Genomic DNA, 17339 nt, shown 5'->3' with positions numbered 1-17339 from the left:
AACGAGTCACAGCCAGTCAGCTTCAACACACTGATTCAACCAATCAGTCAGAGACTCACTCGTCACTCAGCAACCGGTAGGTAGTCAGCCAGTCTAATACCAGCTAGTATGTCAACCAGTCAGTCAGCCACTCAGTCACCTTTGTTTTGCAAGTAACTCACCTGTCGGCCAAAAACAGTCAACCAGTCGGTCAGGCAGTCTCAAAGGAAACAATCAAATGTGGTTGATACTTGATGTTTCCTTGGAAATTTGGCCAGAGAGTGAAATGGGTCAAGTCTTGCTCAGTTTACGCTGAAAACACGGTTATGCAAAAGGTATTCGAAGACAACCCAAAAGCAGTTTATTTTACTAGATTGCATTGAAATCTGTAAGAAAATACTAAACTTTGCTTAACACTCGGTTTTCCTGCAAAACTTGGTTAGAGAGTGAAAAGGGTCAAGTCTTGTTCAACTCACCCTAAAAGCACGATTTTGCAAAATTTATTTGCAAAGAAGCCAAAAGCAATCTTCTTGACTATATTGCATCGAAATCGCGAAAATTTGGTTGAGACCCGATCTTTCCTGCAAAATTTGGCCAGAGAGTGATATGTGCCAAATTTTGCTCAGTTGTGGCTCAAACCACGGCTTTACGATAAAGTATCTACGAACAGGCAAAATCCAACTGTTTTTATCAGATTGTATTAAAATCTATAAGAAAACACTAAAATTTGGATGAAACACGTTCTTTCCTGCGAAATGTGGCCACAGAGTGGAATAGGTCGTCTTTTTCAAATCTCGCTGAGAACTCGGTTTAGCAAGAAAGTATCTGCAAACACGTCAAAACCAAGTTTTTTGAAGACATTGTGTTCAAATTTCTAAAAAAACAAAATGTGGTTGATACTTTATGTCTCCTGGGATATTTAGCCAGAGAGTGAAATGGGTCAAGTCTTGCTGAACTCACTCTGACAACAGGCGTTTGCAAAAAGTATCTGCAAACAACCAAAAAGTAATTTGTTTGACTAGATTTTATTGAACTCTGTAAGAAACCACTAAAATCTCCTTCATACCTGGTGTTTCCTCCAAAACTTGGCCAGAGAGTAAAATGGGTGAAGTCTTGCTCAGCTCACTCTGAAAACACGCTTTTGCAAAAAGTATTTGCAAACAACCCAGAAGCACTTTTTTTACTAGATTGCATGGCAATCTGTAACAAAACACAAAAATTTGCTTAACACCCGGTGTTTCCCGCAAAACTTGGCCAGACAGTGAAATAAGTCAAGACTTGCTCATCTCACGCCGAAAACGCGGTTTTGCAAAAACTATCTGTAAAGCCAAAACAAATTTTTTGACTAGATTCCATCGAAATCTGAAAGACAACGCTAAAATTTGGATGATACCCGATCTTTCCAGCAACATTTGGACAGAGAGTAAAAATTTGGCAAGTCTTGCTCAACTCAAGCTGAAAAGATAGTTTTCCACAATGTATCTACGAACAAGCCAAATCCAATTTTTTTGACCAGATTGTAATGAAATCTATAAGAAAAAACTAGAATTTAGTTTAAACACGATGTTTCCTGCGAAATGTGGCCACAGTGAGAAATGGGTTGAGTCTTCTTCAACTCAGGCTAAGAACTCGGATTTGCAAAAGGTATCTGCAAACTTGCCCAAACCAATTGTTTTCAATAGATCATTACCAAACATGTAAGAAAACACTAACATTAGGGTTTAGCGTTAGGGTCAGGGTTTAGGGTTAGGAATATGGATGGCATTTTCCTACATGCTACCTTCAGAGTCTAACCGGGTTCTGTTGGGGCAGCATGCCAGGACATGGCACGGGGTAGTTGTACGCGGAAAAGACGTGGCTACATAGAGTTTTGTCTGCGTTGGGCAAAATAAGAGAGAAGGCCCGATGGCTGAGCGACCTTTGATGGGGACGCCTTGACGGGGCAGCAACGAGCCAAGGCGCGATCTTTTGGTGGCCGTTCGCTGTCTGAGCGTTCAAAAGAACGGAGGGTGCGGCATCGTCCGTTGGTGAGAGAGGCTTGTGGCCGGAGTTTGGGTTGTTTTATTGGCGACTGCCTCCGATATGGGATAGCTACCTCGTGTATCCTGCCAGTAGTCATATGCTGGTCTCAAAGATTAAGCCATGCATGTGTAAGTATAAGCACTAGTACTGTGAAACTTCGAATGGCTCATTAAATCAGTTATCGTTTATTTGATTGTACCCTTACTACTTGGATAACCGTGGTAATTCTAGATGTTACAGTTGCGAAAAGTCCCGACTGTCTTCGGAAGGGATGTATTTATTAGAGTAAAAACCAATGCAGATTTTGCCCGGTGTTGTGGTGAATCATAGTAACTAATGGAATCGCACGGCCTTTGCGCTGGCGATGTTTCATTGAAATATGTACCCCATCAACTGTCGATGGTAAGGTAGTGGCTTACCATGGTTCCTGCGAAATATGGCCACAGTGAGAAATGGGGCAAGTCTTGTTCAACTCAGGCTAAGAACTCGGATTTGCAAAAGGTATCTGCAAACTTGCCAAAACCAATTTTTTTCAATAGATCATTACAAAATATGTAAGATAACACTAACATTAGGGTTTAGAGTTAGGTTTAGGGTTAGGGTTAGGGTAAGGAATAAATAACGGTTAAGGGTAGGGTAAAGTAGAGGTCGAGAATAATTAGGGTTAGGTCTAAGGTTAGGAATATGGATAGCATTCTCCTACATGCTACCTTGAGAGTTTAACCGGGTTTTGTTGGGGCAGCATTTTGTTAGTCAATCTTCAAACTAGCGTAACTCCATTGTCTCTTCAAGAAATGTATTCATATTTGGTAAGTGACTAGTTCTATACCTCATGTAGTACTCTCTTAAATTGCAAGTCAAGAGCATGACAGGTTAAGGAATTAGAGCAGTTCCCATGAGGGCATCCCATTTGATGTCCGCCATCTTGGATGTTTTGGCAAAGGGCCACAAAATGGCCATTTTGGTCAAAATTTTGAATTTCTTTGAAACTCCTGCTATACGCTCAATGATCCCCAACAAAAATCTCTAGCGCTTTCTGAGTGGTCTCCAGACCTTAAGACTGAGTTTTTCTCACTTTTACCCCTTAGCCCATTTTTGATGTTTTGCTAGTCAATCTTCCAACTAACGTAACTCCATTCTCTTGAAGAAATATATTTATATTGGGTGTGTGACTAGTTCTATACCTCTTGTAGTACTCTCATAAATTGCAAGTGAAGAGCATCACAGGTTGAGGAGTTAGAGCAGTACCCATGAGGGCATCCTATTTGATGTCCGCCATCTTGGATTTTTTGGCCAAGGATAGCATTCATTCATTCTACTGTAACTCAATAACCTTATTGTTGAACAACTTCAAACCTACAGGCATAAGAGATGAGACATTTGATTTTCTTATGGTGTTCTTCATTTAGGCAAATTAGGTTGATTGCTACCTGTCAATTAAGGTTGACCTCTGTCAATCACAGCAAATATTTAATTTTAAAATTTTAAACAAAATTTAACATGGTAGATAACGTCGTTTTATGTTCTATCTTATGCTGGTCAAATAAGGTACAGTTAATGTTTTGTTAATTTTTTAGAATTTTTCAAACGTCAGGAGTTAGGCGAAAATAGCGTAATGGTGAAATGGACAGGCACTCATTAAATCTACTGTTACTCAAAAGCCCTCATTGTTCCGGCCTTCAAACTTAGCATCCATTAAGTACGGAAACTGTTCCATTGTATGTGTAAGTATTAGGTGAATGGATAGAAACGCTTAAGATTTATGGCGTGTAGAAGAAGACGAAAAAGTTTGGAGAAATCAATCATTTTTTAATTTTAATCAAAAATACTTTTAATTGCAATGACATCGGTGTAAGTTTCATGAAAAACCGATAAAAAATGAGTTTTTTACGAATTTTTAAAAGACAAAAACATAGGTCCGCACAGCGTACATATGAGACTCGTGTTACAAGAAAATTCATAAAAACATCTCAAATCAGTCCTTTTTTAAACCAATTACAGCAAACAATTGTTCACGAAATGGACAATCATGTGTATATCATGTTGTGTCAATTTCGTTTGATTTTTAAGGTTTCTTAGCCCTGCAAAAACAGACTCAAAAAACCCTTTTTTCCGAGCTTTTTTGGTCTCCAGCGCATGCGCAGTAATGATTTCAATACTTTTGAATACATCAAGTTGTAGTCCTTAACACGAACCCTCCAACGATGTATAACTTGTCTACATTCAATGAGATGGTGCTTAAAAAAACGCGAAAAGCCCTTAAGCCCTAACACTCACTTTTCTCAAAATATGCAAATTTGACGAAAATGGGCTAAAAAATCCAAACTATTGATTGAAATGACTTGACACTTGGTGCACGTGATGGAAAGTATGCTATAAGCATCCTCTGAAAATTTCAGCTCTCAACTCCCAAGAATAAAGGTTTTAGCAGTTTTGCGATCTAGCCCTAGTTTCAAGGTTGAGTTTCGTGTCAAGCCTTGTGTAGGGTATATACCTATACCAAGGTGTTTTTGCTTTCGGTCAGATTTTTAAAATTAGAGGGAATGGACGTTAGTTAAAATCACTGAATGGGGAATGGTGCAAACTATGTACACACCAAATTTGGGCTTCTTTGAGATATTTCTAGCCTGATTCTCCACAGATGTTAAGGTGGTTACCCAAAATTTAGCCCTAACTGCGATAATTTCTACACTTTTTAACCAAATGATATAAAACCTTGTATAAATATAGTAAGTAAACATGTCTGCACATACGTGAAAATTCGGCTTCTTTACTTAAAACCTAATTTTTTTATGAATTGTTTTGGCATCATTTTTAACGTTGTTACCTTAAATTTAACTTTAACTGCAATAACTTCTAAAATTTTATATGAAATGATACGAAACCTTGTACAAATAAAGTAAGTAATCAGGTCTATACATACGTGAAAGAGCGGCTTCTTTACTTAAAACCTAACTTTTTAATGAGTTTTTTTTGGCATAATGGCTAGTGGGTAACTACCTAAATCTTTCAATCTGTTAGCGTCTCCAGCACATGTGGATTCAAACCTTTAGAGAACATAAATACACCAATGTATTCCACTTACTTAGATATTTATTATGGTATATAAGTTGTTGTAGTTTGATAAAATGTTGGCAAAATAATTGGACATTTGTCATGATCTTCACGTCTCATTTTCTGAAAGTTGAGAGATAAATATTAATAAAACAAAAAATATTTAATAAAATCACAACAAATTCACGCGGCATAAACCATATGAAATTGGCTATGTTGTGTATAAATTTCATGTCTTAATCTTCTATTTTAATGAAGTTATAAGCTTCAGAAAAAAAGGTAACCATTTTGTTAATGAGGATTTGGGGATGGAAGGAAGGTTGCATATGTAATGATGAAAGTGGGAGGAAACATATAAATCGTTGTATTGTAAAGCCTTGTATTGTTATTTCTTGTCACTACCTCCCTAAGTCAGGATTGGGTAATTTGCGCGCCTGCTGCCTTCCTTGGGTGTGGTAGCCCTTTCTCAGGCTCCCTCTCTGGAATCGAACGCTAATTCTGTGTCACCCGTTGCAACCATGGTAAGCCACTACCTTACCATCGACAGTTGATGGGGTAGATATTTCAATGAAACATCGCCAGCGCAAAGGCCGTGCGATTCCATTAGTTACTTTGATTCACCACAACACCGGGAAAAATCTGCATTGGTTTTTACTCTAATAAATACATCCCTTCCGAAGACGGTCGGGACTTTTCGCAACTGTAACCACTAGAATTACCACGGTTATCCAAGTAGTAAGGGTACAATCAGATAAACGATAACTGATTTAATGAGCCATTCGAAGTTTCACAGTACTAGTGCTTATACTTACACATGCATGGCTTAATCTTTGAGACCAACATATGACTACTGGCAGGATACACGAGGTAGCTATCCCATATCGGAGGCAGTCGCCAATAAAACAACCCAAACTCCGGCCACAAGCCTCTCTCACCAACGGACGATGCCGCACCCTCCGTTCTTTCGAACGCTCAGACAGCGAATGGCCACCAAAAGATCGCGCCTTGGCTCGTTGCTGCCCCGTCAAGGCGTCCCCATCAAAGGTCGCTCAGCCATCGGGCCTTCTCTCTTATTTTGCCCAACGCAGACAAAACTCTATGTAGCCACGTCTTTTCCGCGTACAACTACCCCGTGCCATTTCCTGGCATGCTGCCCCAACAGAACCCGGTTAGACTCTGAAGGTAGCATGTAGGAAAATGCCATCCATATTCCTAACCCTAAACCCTGACCCTAACGCTAAACCCTAATGTTAGTGTTTTCTTACATGTTTTGTAATGTTCTATTGAAAACAATTGGTTTTGGCAAGTTTGCAGATACCTTTTGCAAATCCGAGTTCTTAGCCTGAGTTGAAGAAGACTCAACCCATTTCTCACTGTGGCCACATTTCGCAGGAAACATCGTGTTTAAACTAAACTCTAGTTTTTTGTTATAGATTTCATTACAATCTGGTCAAAACAATTGGATTTGGCTTGTTCGTAGATACATTGTGGAAAAGTGTCTTTTCAGCTTAAGTTGAGCAAGACTTGGCAAATTTTTACTCTCTGTCCAAATGTTGCTGGAAAGATCGGGTATCATCCAAATTTTTTAGCGTTGTCCTTCAGATTTCGATGGAATCTAGTCAAAAAATTATTTTTGGCTTTACGGATAATTTTGCAAAACCGCGTTTTCGGCGTGAGATGAGCAAGTCTTGACTTATTTCACTGTCTGGCCAAGTTTTGCAGGAAACACCGGGTGTTAAGCAAATTTTTGTGTTTTGTTACAGATTTCAATGCAATCTAGTAAAAAAAGTGCTTCTGGGTTGTTTGCAAATGCTTTTTGCAAAAGCGTGTTTTCAGAGTGAGTTGAGCAAGACTTCACCCATTTTACTCTCTGGCCAAGTTTTGCAGAAAACACCAGGTATGAAGGAAGTTTTAGTGGTTTCTTATAGCGTTCAATGCAATCTAGTCAAATAAATTACTTTTTGGTTGTTTGCAGATACTTTTTGCAAACGCCTGTTGTCAGAGTGAGTTCAGCAAGACTTGACCCATTTCACTCTCTGGCTAAATATCCCAGAAAACATAAATTATCAACCAGACTTTGTTTTTTTAGAAATTTGAACACAATCTTTCCAAAAAAAATTGGTTTTGACGTGTTTGCAGATACTTTTTTGCAAAACCGAGTTCTCAGTGAGATTTGAGAAAGACGACCTATTCCACTCTGTGGCTATATTTCAAAGGAAACATCGTGTTTCATCCAAATATTAGTGTTTTCTTATAGATTTTCATACAATTTGATAAAAACAGTTGGATTTGGCTTGTTCGTAGATACTTTATCGTAAAACCGTGGTTTGAGCCACAGGTGAGCAAAATTTGGCAGATATCACTCTCAGGCCAAATTTTGCAGGAAAGATCGAGTCTCAACCAAACTTTGGCGTTTTCTCTTAGATTTCGATGCAATGTGGTCAAGAAGATTGCTTTTGGCTTCTTTAGAAATAAATTTTGCAAAACAGTGCTTCAAGGGTGAGTTACACAAGACTTGACCCTTTTCACTCTCTAACCAAGTTTTGCAGGAAAACCGAGTGTTAAGCAAAGTTTAGTATTTTTTTACAGATTTCAATGCAGTCTAGTAAAATAAACTGCTTTTGGGTTGTCTGCGGATACCTTTTGCATAACCGTGTTTTCAGCGTGAACTGAGCAAGACTTGACCCATTTCACTCTCTGGCCAAATTCCCAAGGAAACATCAAGTATCAACCACATTTGATTGTTTCCTTAGAGACTGCCTGACCGACTGGTTGACTGTTTTTTACTAAGTTGTTGGCCGACAGGTGAGTGACTGGCAAAACAAAGGTTGGCTGACTGACTGGTTGACATACTAGCTGGTATTAGACTGGGTGACCACCTTTCGGTTGCTGAGTGACGAGTGACTCTAAGACTGATTGGTTGAATCAGTGTGTTGAAGCTGACTGGCTGTGACTCGTTACCTAACTTCGTGACAGATTCGTGAATGAGTGTCTATTTGCCTTGTTGACTGCCTAGATGACTGAAACGTTGACTGCTCTATGGTACTAGTTTGGCCATCTGACTGGGTAAGTGACCGCCTTACCGACTGATGACTGAGGGATTATTCACTGGTTACTGGCTTGTTGACTGACCGACTAACGAAGAGGTTGACTGAACCATTGGCACTTGACAGGCTAGCTTAATTGCTGACCGACTGACTTGCTGACTGGCTGGTTGACTAGCCCACTGACTAAGAAGTTGTCTGACCCAGTGGTACTTGACTGGTTGTCTGACCTGCGAATCGAATGGTGAGCGAATGGCTCATTGAATGCTGGATAACTGGCTGACTGCCTGATTAACTGACTGGCCGACTCAAAGGTTGACGGACTCAATGGTGTTGGACTGGATATTTGACTGGTTAACTGACTTGCTGAACAACTGGTGACTTATCCGCTAGTTGACTAATGAGTAAGTGAATCATTGACTGAGTGGCTGATTGAAAGACTGAATTACTCAATGGTACTTGACTAGCTATCTGTCTGGTTGGTCGACTTGCTGCCCAATTGGTCGCGAATAATAGACTGCTGACTGACTGGCCGACTGGCTGGTTGACTGACTTGGTTCATGAATGGTTGACTCGCTCAGTGGTACTTGACTTGCTATCTGACTGGTTAACTAACTTGGTGACTGACTCGTGACTAAGTGCCTAGTTGAAAGGTGATTGAGATTCTGACTGGCTGGTTGACTCAGTGAATGACTGAATGCTTGAATGACTCAATGGTATTTCCTTGGCTATCTAATCGGTTAACTAACTTGCTGACCAACTGCTGACTGAGTATCTAACCGACTAACCTGGTGACTAACTGGCTGTGTCTTGTGGACTGACTGGATGACTCAATGGTACTTAACTGGCTGTCTGACTAGTTACCTGACTTGGTGATCGACTGGCCACCAAGTGTTTAGCTGAATGGTGATCGAGATGGTGACTGGCAGGTTGACTGAGTAAGTGACTGAATGGTCGGCTGACTCAGTGGCACTTGACTATCTGACCATTTACCTGACTTGCTTATCGACTGGTGACTAACCGTCTTGTTGACTGACCGGCTAACAAAAAGGTTGACCGAACTATTGGGACTTGACAGGTTAAGTGACTTGCTGACCGACTGGTGACTGAGTGGCTAATTGACTGGTGAGTGACTGGCTGTCTGGCTTGTTGACTGACCGACTGACTGAAAAGTTGTCTGACTCAGTGGTACTAGACTGGCTATCTGATTGGCTGTCTGACTTGCGAACCGAGGGGTGAGCGAGTGGGTGATTGATTGCTGACCGACTGGCTGACTGCGTGATGGACTGACTTGTAGACTGAAAGGTTGACTGACTTAATATTACTGGACTGGATATCTGAATGGTCAACTGACTTGGTGTACAACTTGTGACTGGTCAGCTAATTGGCGGGTGACTAAGTGACTCGTTGACTGAGTGGCTGATTGAAAGAGCGAGTGACTCAATGGTACTTGACTGGCTATCTGTCTGATTAGTCGACTTCCTGATCAAATGGGGACTATGTCGCGAATAATTGCCTACTGACTGACTGGCCGACTGGCTGGTTGACTGACTCGATTAAAGAATGGTTGACTGGCTCAGTGGCACTTCACTTGCTATCTGACTGGTTAACGAACTTGGTGACCGACTTGTGACTAAGTGCCTAGTTGAATGGTGATTGAGATGCTGACTGGCTGGTTGACTGAGTCACTGACTGAATGTTTGGCTGACTCAGTTGTACTTGCTTGACTATCTAACCAGTTAACTAACTCTCTGACCGACTGCTGACTGAGTGACTAACTGTCTGGTGACTAACTGGCTGAGTGTCTTGTGGACTTAGTGCATGACTCAATGGTACTTGACTGGCTGTCTGACTAGTTACCTGAGTTGCTGACCGACTGGCGACTAAGTGCCTAGCTGAATGGTGATTGAGATGGTGACTGGCAGGTTGACTGAGTGAGTGACTGAATGGTCGGTTGACTCAGTAGCACTTGACTGGCTATCTGACCATTTACCTGACTTGCCGATCGACTGGTGACTAACTGGCTGAGTGCCTGGTGGACTGACTAGATGACTGAATGGTTGACTTAGTGGTACTTGAATGGTGTTCGGACTGGTTAACTGACTTGCTGCCTGAGTGCGATGTTAACCGAGTGGCAACTGACTGGTTACTGACTGATGGTTGACTGGCTGATTGTTAACTTGTTGACTGACTTGTACCTCAACGGCTTACTAACTGGCTAACTCATTGATTATCTAACTGCTTGAGTGACTGGTTGAGGGAGTGCTTTTCCGACTGACTGAGTTAATGGTTACTGACTGATTGACGGGTAAACTAACTCACTGGTTTCTGACGGACTGACTGACTGGTTGAGTGACCCGTTGGTGCCTCACTAGCCCTCCGACTTGTTGACCGACATGGTGACCGACTACCGACGGGCTAATTGACTGGTGACGGACTTGTGAACTAACTGGCTGCTACCTTAGCGGGTTGCTGAATGTTTAACTGACTGACTGAGTTAAAGGTTCCTGAGCCGAGTGGCTGACTGATTGACTGACTCACTGGTAGCTGACTGGCAATCTGACATGTTGACTGACGCACTGACTGAGAAACGATTGGCTAATTGACTGGTAACTGACTGGTTAAATGGTTGACTGACTCACAGCCTATTTACTGGTTCTACTTGGTTTACTATTCACTGGTACCTGATCCGCTGGCTAACTGGTTGACTGACACACTGGTTCATGAACGGCTGACTAACTGGGTCCCTAACTGGTTGACTGACTGAAAGACTTAAAGATTACTGACTGGCAACTGACTGATTCAGTGACTGTCTGACTTGTTAATTAAGTTTTTCGTGGCCGACTACTGACGGACTGTCTAACTGACGATTGAGTAATAGGCTCACTGACTAATTGAATAACCCACTAGTACCTGACTAACTGACTGCCTGGTTTACTAACTAGTTGACTGAATGATGACTCGCCGGCTGACTGACTGCTTGACTGACGTACAGTTACTTAACTGGAATCCTGAGGTGTTGACTGCCTTACTGACCGACTGGTGACTCATTCATTGGTACTTAACTCGGTGACTTCCTGGTTGAGCGACCTATTGACTGACTGGTTAAATGACTGGTTGAATGGCTAGGTGATTGACTTGGTGACAGACTTATTGGTGGGTGATTACTATCTGACCGTTTAATGGGTTGACCTAATCACTGGTACCTGACCGACTAACTGACTCGTTGACTTCCTTACTGAGCGACTGGTAATAGACTGACGAACTGAGTGGTTACTGACTTCCTCACTGAGTGGCGGAGTGACTGACCGAGTGACAGACTTGCTAGTACTTGACCGGCTGACAAACTGTTACGCTACCTGGCTGACCCATAGTTGATTGACTGGCTTAGTGACTAGTTTACTGAGTGGTTGAGTAGATTACTGGTATCCTTCTTTGTATCTCAATGGTTTACTGGGTTGCGGACCATTAATAAATGCACGGCTAAGTGACTATCCGACTTACTGAAAGTGACCAGTTGACTGATTGGTTTACCACCTTGCTAACGGACTGGTGACTGACTGGATAAGCGACTAGTGACCGACTAGCTAACAAAGTGGTGACTGGCTGACTGGCTGACTGACTGGTCGACCTCGTCAGTGGTACCTGACAAGCTGACGGACTAGTTGACTGACTCATTGGTTCCTGACGCCTATCTGACTAGTTGACTGATGGGTTGACTGACTTGCTTTCCGACTGGTGACTGATGTGACTGGTTATTGGTGGCTGGTGGACTGCCTGGATGACTGAAGGGTTGACTGACTCAGTGGTACTTGACTGGTTATCGGTCTGGTTAACCGACTCGACGACCGACTGGCGACTGCGTCGCTTTTTAGTCGTGACTGACCAGCTGATTGGCTGGTTTACTGACTCTCTGTCTGAATGGTTGAGTGACCCTAGCCAATCATTTCTCAGTCGGTGCGTCCGTCAAGAGGTCAAATGGCCAGTCAGCTACCATTTAGTAAGTCAGTTAATCAGTAAATAGGCTCAGGAACCTTTAACTCATTCAGTCAGTTAAACATTTATTAACTCGCTGAGTTACCAACTAGTTAAATCAGAATTTCAGCACCAGCCAATTAGTTTCTGGGTAGTCGGTCACCATGTTAGTCAAAGAGTCAGAGGGCTAGTGAGGCACGAGCGAGTCACTCAACTAGTCAGTCAGCCAGTCCGGTATTAGTGAGTTAGTTTACCCGTGAATTAGTCAGTAACCATTAACTCAGTCAGTCGGACAACCTCTCTATCAATCTATCAAGCAGTTACTCAAGCACCTAAATAACCAATTAGTTAGCCAGTTAGTCAGCCGTTAAAGTAGTTAACAATCAGTCAGTAAACCATCAGTCAGTAACTAGTCAGTTGCCACTCGGCTAACATCGCACTGACTGACTGGCTCACTGCTTGATTGACTTACCGACGGACTGAAAGGTAAACTGTCTTAATGGTACTGGACTGTATATCTGCCTGGTTAACTGACTTGGTGTACAACTGGTGACTGGTCGGCTAATTCACTGGTGACTAAGCGACTCACTGACCAAGCAGCTGATTAAAAGACTAAGTCAATAATAATTGACTGGCTATGTGTTTGGTTAGTCGAAGTGCTGATTAAATGAACCTTACGTCACTAATAAATTACTACTGACTGACTGGTCGACTGGCTGGTTGACTGACCCGATTAATGAATGGTTGACTTGCTCAGAGGCACTTGACCTGTTATCTGACTGGTTAACTAGGTTCGTGACCGACTTGTGACTAAGTGCCTAGTTGAATGGTAATTCAGATGCTGACTGGCTGGTTAACTGAGTAACTGACTGAACGCTTGGCTGACTCAGTGGTCCTTGCTTGGCTATCTAACCGGTTAACTAACTTGCTGACCGACTGCTGACTGAGTGACTAACTGCCGGGTGACTAACTGGCTGTGTCTTGTGGACTGACTGCATGACTCAATGGTACTTGACTGGCTGTCTGACTAGTTAGCTGAGTTGCTGACTGACTGGCAACTAAGTGCCTAGCTTAATGGTGATTGAGATGCTGACTTGCAGGTTGAGTGAGTGACTAAATTGTGGGCTTACTCAGTGGCAATCGACTGGCTATCTGAACAGTTACCTGACTTGCTGACCCACTTGTGAATAGCTGGTTAAGTGCCTGGCGGACTGACTGGATGACTGAGTAGTTGATTTTCTTAGTCGTACTTGACTGGTTATCAGATTGGTTAATTGACTTGCTCCCTAAGTGCGATGTTAGCCGAGTGGCAACCGACGGGTTAGTGACAGATGGTTTACTGGCTGATTGTTCACTACTGACTTCCTGGTTGAGCGACTGATTAACTGACGGGTTAAATGACTAATTGATTGGCTGCTTGGTTGACTTGCTGACAGACTTATTGGTGTGTGATCACTGCCTGACCGTCTAATGGTTTGAACTAATCACTGGTACCTGACCGACTGACTTGTTGACTACCTTACTGAACGACTAGTAATGGTTTGACTAACTGAGTGGTTAGGAAACTGCTCACTGAGTGGCTGAGTGACAGACTGAGTGACAGACTTGCTAGTACTTGATGGGCTGACAAACTATTACGCTACCTGGCTGACCCTTAGGTGATTGACTGGCTTATTGACTGGTACTCCAATTGGTTGAGTGAACTACTGGTATACCCAACTGTGTATCTCAATGGTTGACTGGATTGCGGACCCATTAATGAATGCACGGCTTAGTGACTATCTGACTTACTTACGAGTGAGCAGCTTACTGATTGGTTTACCACCTTGCTAATTGACTGGTGACTGACTTAATAATCGACTTGTGACTGACTAGCTAACAAAGTTGTGACTGGCTGACTGGCTGACTGACTGGTCGACCTCGTCAGTAGTACCTTACCAAATGACTGACTAGCTGACTGACTCATTGGTTCCTGACGCTCATGTCATTTGTTGACTTATGGTTTGACTGACTTGCTTACCGACTTGAGACTGAGTGGCTGGGTGAATGGCTGGTGGACTGACTGGATGACTGAATGGTTGAATGACTAAGTGGTACTTGACTCGTTAACCAACTTACCGAACGACTCGCGACTGCGTCGCCTTTTTCGTCGTAACTTACCAGATGACTGGCTGGTTTACTCACTCGTTGTCTGAATGTTTGAGTGACCCAGTCCACCTTTAGTGGTTAACTGACTGGTCAACTGATTTGCTTGCCGACTTGTGATTGAGTGGCCAATTGACAGGTGATTGACGGTCTGACTGGTCGATTGACCAGTTTACTCTCTGAATGGGAGACTGTTAAAGTGATATTTGTCTGGTTAATTGACCTGCTGAGCGATTCATTACTGAGTGGCTAATTGAATGGTTACTGACTGGCTGACTGCTTGGTTGTCTTACTGGCTAAATAAAGGGTTGACTACCCCAATCGTACCTGACTTGTTATGTGACTAGTTAACTAACTTAGTTACCGACTGGTGAATGTGTGGCTAATTGAGTGCTGATTAACTCGCTGACTGAGAGGTTGACATGCTGAATGATATTAGACCAGCTATCTAACTAGTGAGGCACCACTGAGTCACTGAACCAGTCACTCAGACGGTGAGTTAGTTTACCCGTCAGTAACCATTAACTCAGTGAGTCGGAAAACCACTTACTCAACCAGTCGCTCATGCGGTTACAAAACCAATCAGTTAGCCAGTTAGTAAGCCGTTGAGGTACAAGTCAGTCAGCAAGTTAACAATCACCCAGTTAACCATCAGTCAGTAACCATTCAGTTGCCACTCGGTTAACATCGCACTCAGGCAGCAAGTCAGTTAACCAGTCCGATAACCAGTCAAGTACCACTAAGTAAGTCAACCATTCAGTCATCCAGTCCGTCCAACAGGCACTCAGCCAGTTAGTCACCAGTCGATCAGCAAGTCAGGTAAATGGTCAGATAGCCAGTCAAGTGCCACTGAGTCAGCCGACCATTCAGTCACTCACTCAGTCAACCTGCCAGTCACCATCTCAATCACCATTCAGCTAGGCACTTAGTCGCCAGTCGGTCAGCAACTCAGGTAACTAGTCAGACAGCCCGTCAAGTACCACTGTGTCATGCAGTAAGTCCACAAGACACTCAGCCAATTAGTCACCAGGCAGTTAGTCACTCAGTCAGCAGTCGGTCAGCAAGTTAGTGAACGGGTTAGATAGCCAAGCAAGAACCACTAAGTCAGCCAACCATTCAGTCAGTGACTCAGTCAACCAGCCAGTCAGGATCTCAATCACCATTCAACTAGGCACTTAGTCACAAGTCGGTCACCAAGTTGGTTAACCAGTCAGATAGCAAGTGAAGTGCCACTGAGCCACTCAACCATTCATTCATCGAGTCAGTCAACCAGCCAGTCGGCCAGTCAGTCAGTAGTCAATTATTCCATACATAGTCCTCATTTGATCAGCAAGTCGACTAATCAGACAGATAGCCAGTCAAGTACCATTGAGTCACTCGCTCTTTTAATCAATCACTCAGTCAACGAGTCACTTAGTCAACAGTCAATTAGCTGACCAGTCACCAGTTGTACACCAAGTCAGTTAACCAGTCAGATATCCAGTCCAGTAATATTAAGTCAGTCAGCCTTTCAGTCGACCAGTCAGTCAATCAGGCATTCAGCCAGTCAGTCAGCAATCAATGACCCACTCGCTCACCAGTCGGTTCGCAAGTCAGACAGCCAATCAGATAGCCAGTCAAGTACCACTGGGTCAGACAACTTCTCAGTCAGTCGGTCAGTCAACAAGCCAGGCAGCCAGTCAGTCACCAGTCAATTAGCCACTCAGTCACCTGTCGGTGAGCAAGTCAGTTAGCCTGTCAAGTCCCAATCGTTTAGTCAAACTTTCTTTTAGCCGGTCAGTCAACAAGACCGTTAGTCACCAGTCGATAAGCAAGTCAGGTAAATGGTCAGATAGTCAAGTGCCACTGAGTCATCCGATCACTCAGTCACTTACTCAGTCAACCTGCCAGTCACCATCTTGATCACCATTCAGCTGAGCACTTGGTGCCCAGTCGATCAGCAACTCAGGTAAGACAGCCAGTTAAGTACCATTGAGTTATCCAGTGAGTCCACAGGACACAGCCAGTTAGTCACCAGGTTAGTCGGTTAGATACTCAGTCAGCAGTTGGTCAGCAAGTTAGTTAACCGGTTAGATACCCAAGCAAATACCATAGAGTCATTCAACCATTCAGTCATTCACTGAGTAAACCAGCCAGTCAGAATCTCAATCACCATTTAACTAGGCACTTCGTCACAAGTCAGTCACCAAGTTAGTTAACCAGTCAGATAGCAAGTCAAGTTCTCCTGAGCGAGTCAACCATTAATTAACCGAGTCAGTAAACCAGCCAGTCGGCCAGTCAGTCATCAGTCTATTACTCGCGACCAATTGGGCAGCAAGTCGACCAACCAGGCATATAGCTAGTCAAGTACCATTGAGTAACTCAGTCTTTCAATCAGCCACTCAGTGAATGATTCACTTACTCATTAGTCAACTAGCGGATCAGTCACCAGTTGTTCAGCAAGTCAGTTAAACAGTCAAATATCCAGTCCAAAACCATTAAGTCCGTCAACCTTTCAGTCGGCCAGTCAGTCAATCAGGCAGTCAGCCAGTTATCCAGCATTCAATGAGCCATTCGTTCACCATTCGCTTCGCAGGTCAGACAACCAGTCAGATAGCCATTCAAGTACCACTGGGTCAGACAACTTCTTAGTCAGTCGGTTAGTCAACCAGCCAGTCTGCCAGTCAGTCACCAGTCAATTAGCCACTCAATCACCAGTCGGTCAGTCAGATAGCAAGTCAAGTGCCCCTGAGCGAGTCAACCATTCATTAACCGAGTCAGTAAACTAGCCAGTCGGCCAGTCAGTCATCAGTCTATTATTCGCGACCAATTGGGCAGCAAGTCGACCAACCAGACAGATAGCTAGTCAAGTACCATTGAGTAACTCAGTCTTTCAATCAGCCACTCAGTCAATGATTCACTCGCTCATTAGTCAACTAGCGGATCAGTCACCAGTTGTTCAGCAAGTCAGTTAGCCAGGCAAATATCCAGTCCAACACCATTAAGTCCATCAACCTTTCAGTCGGCCAGTCAGTCAATCAGGCAGTCAGCCAGTTATCCAGCATTCAATGAGCCATTCGTTCACCATTCGCTTCGCAGGTCAGACAACCAGTCAGATAGCCAGTCAAGTACAACTGGGTC

This window comes from Stylophora pistillata, chromosome 5, assembly GCF_964205215.1.
Source record: "Stylophora pistillata chromosome 5, jaStyPist1.2, whole genome shotgun sequence".
NCBI classification, from domain to species: Eukaryota; Metazoa; Cnidaria; class Anthozoa; order Scleractinia; family Pocilloporidae; genus Stylophora; species Stylophora pistillata.
Note: the sequence above shows the minus strand (reverse complement) of the source record.